We start from the raw sequence: 3176 nt of genomic DNA on the forward strand, positions 1-3176 counted from the left end.
AGTCATGTTCTAGCAGAGGTTGGGAAGGAGGATATAGGACTAACTGCTTGGACATAGGCCCATTCTTGATGGTCATGCTTCCAGCTCGGCAACTGATGTAAGCATCCGCAGTGGCTAACCAAGGCCTTCCCAAAACGAGGGGGTACCCAGTGAGCTTTTCCTTTGGCTAAAGGACCAAGAAGTCCGCAGGGTACTCCCAAGAGTCAATAGAGACCAAGACATCTTCCACAATCCCTTCGGGAGTCACGGTGGAGCGATCTGCCAACTGCAGGACTTTCGAGGTCTTCCTTAAGGAACTCTGAAGGTTGAGTTTAAGCATGGTGTCCCTGGTCATCACATTAATGGCAGCCCCTAGATCAATCAAGGTATGGGGGATTATGGTGCCATTGATGTGGACATCAACTACAAGACTCCCAGGTCCAAATACTTTGGACATATTACTTGCCCCAACATTAGATCAGACAGTTGTCCAATGACATTGATAGTCGAGGCATCTCTCTTTCGCCTACCTGGGTGCCTGAAACACTTATCCTTAATCAATTTGTTGTATATCGGTACATCTTTGATGGCATGGAGAAGTGGTATTTTCACACACAACTGTTTCAGTTCTCCCAGAAGTTCAGTCTCCTCTGGGTTTGTTTGCGTGTGTTAGACTCCGTCTTGTATGTCAGTGTGAGATTGATTCTTCTTCAAAACCCTGTTTTGAAGAAGAAATCATTAAATGTGTTTTTCAATATGTAATGTGTCAAAAGTGTTCCAAAGCTCTACAGTTCATCAATGGCAGCCTTGTCTCAGCTTCAGCAGTTCATACCCCTGCAGCAGACAACAGAAAAAGCCATCATTCAAGTCAGCTTCATTTTTTCTGGATCAGGGAATACAGCAAGAGACCAAGACATTTGCATTACAACAATTTTATACCATTGCCATGGTATGGCTCAGGTTATAAAGTAGTTATATGTTCTTTTTTCCTTTTTAATTTCTAGCAGGGAATATAGCTCAGGAACTACAGAGATAAGGCAACCTAGAATGAGACCAACATTTGCACTACAGCACATTTTATATGATTTCCATTGTATGATTGAGGTCAGAGAGTAATTGGCAGCTGGATGATGTTATAGCGTGTTGGACCTCCCACTTTTACAGGTCTGAAACAACTAGAAACATGCCATGTACCTGCCAATGGGGAATAATCAACAAGCAAGGCCTCTTTAAATTCTTCTGCCCCTTGATGATTCTCTGGTGAACAGGCTGTGATCTATTTGGTAGAGTAAGAGCAGTCATTGGCTTCGAAGGCAGCACTATTGATTAATCAGTTACTGGTCAAGAAGCACTTTACACAGGGGAAGCGTTGACAGAGTCTACACCTATAGGAGGTCCGAGCTAAAAAATGCTGGCCAACTAAAGGCCTGAGAATGGGACTAAGAGACCTTTCAAGAATTTCATCTATCTTGCAGTTTCAAATTGTGGATGGACATATGCAAGTGACATTTAACACGTTGTGATTATTCTAACTGTAATTCCAATATAGCCTCAAGATTCTTATGTCAGTAACTCCAAGTAACACTCTCAATTTGTGGACAATATGACTCCATTTTAGAGCAGAACTGTGAATTTGTTGACTTATTTGATAACATGACATTATCTAGATGTCGGCAAATTTCTAGAGTTGCTGGGTGGGAGTCACTGGAAATTCCCTCTTTCTCTACTTTACTCAAGGCTGGGAGCTTCAACTTTCCACTGCATATCCAGTGTTGAGGCTTGGGATTTGACGATGGGACTACTTGAGTGCATGGTCATGATGTTCTAGTCTCTAGATGGGTATCAGAGAACAAGGGTGAGGCCTATTAATAGTAAAACTGAATGTCGGAGGATATCTTATTTCTGAGCTACCACAGGTGACCACTTTTGATAAGTGCATTTTACTTGTCCATGTGCTTAGAAACAATATTTTGTTCATGAAGTTTTGTTGTTGGCAACTGTGCTCCGTTTTGTTGTGTCCCACGGAAAGGTGATTCCATAATAGCTGTTATGAGTGATATTTGTAAACTATTTATTGATTCGGGCTTGGGGATTAATGATGCTTGGTGGGTCTACCCTAATTTCGGGTTTAGTCTCAATGATCCTGATGCAGACTCTGAGAAATGACTATGCAAAGTGCAAAGTATGCTCGCGAAGAAGATGATTTGGGTAGCAATAGCTGGCTCATGAATATGGCCCAAGAGGTGTGTAAACGGAAAGACCATGAGGCAGGGTTCAAAGGAGCTACCTATATTGATTGCCTTCAAAAGCCATGTTTCTTATGTAAACAGCCTGGGCACACCACGATGACATGCCCACATCGCATAGCGACAGAATATGGGGTTGTCCCTGGCCCCCGCAAATATGTCCAGAGTGGCTTTGACTTTGTATTTGAACGGCAAATCAGAAATCATATCAATATGATCAAGCCAACTTATGTTATTCCCAACCAGGTTGACTCTGCTATCATCAAGTTACACAGTAGACGGATAACTTGCTTAGAATTTCACCCTACTAAGAACAATATTATTATGTCAGGAGATAAGAAAGGTCGAATTGGTATTTGGGACTATGAGAAAGTGATAGAGAGGACAGTTTATGATACAGTACATTCCTTCGTTCTGAATTGTGTGAAATTTCATCCCGTGAAGGATGATTATATATACACATCAGGATCTGATAGAACACTTAGCTGCACTGACATTGAGATGGGAGTTCCAATCCTCTTGATGGACTGCAATCCTGATGGATGGAATGGACTGGCAACATGGAGAATGCTATATGGCATGGATATCAATTCAGAGAAAGATATTTTACTGGTTGCAGATAACTTTGGGATCCTTTGGAGATTTTGTGGGATTATGGGCGATGTGGCTCTTAGAAGGCGGATTGTGAGCTATTGTTGATGATACCATATTGCATGTGATTGGACGTGTTGGAGTTCGATGAGTGGCATATTATAACTCTGGCTTGGTCATCTTTGGTGTCATTTTTCTAATTTTGGATATGGTTATTCATCGGACGTGTAAAAATCTGTAAATACCCTTTTGATTCATGGACCAAGTGCGTCCATAGGGGAGAGAATAAAAGTCAAAAGCCAAATTTAAATACAGATAACTATCCCATCACAGAAACTAAATTGGTTGGTCTATTTTGGG

The 3176-nt window shown here is 41.6% G+C and overlaps 1 pseudogene; it reads left to right on the top strand.

Annotated features, from left to right (window-relative positions):
- The first annotated feature begins 2141 nt into the window (after positions 1 to 2141).
- Positions 2142 to 2924, top strand: LOC149206851 (protein DAMAGED DNA-BINDING 2 pseudogene; annotated as a pseudogene).
- The last annotated feature ends 252 nt before the right edge of the window (positions 2925 to 3176 follow it).

Source organism: Pinus tabuliformis, chromosome 1_2 (assembly GCF_031772625.1).
Source record: "Pinus tabuliformis cultivar Carrire ecotype Pingquan chromosome 1_2, CPIR1, whole genome shotgun sequence".
NCBI lineage: Eukaryota > Viridiplantae > Streptophyta > Pinopsida > Pinales > Pinaceae > Pinus > Pinus tabuliformis.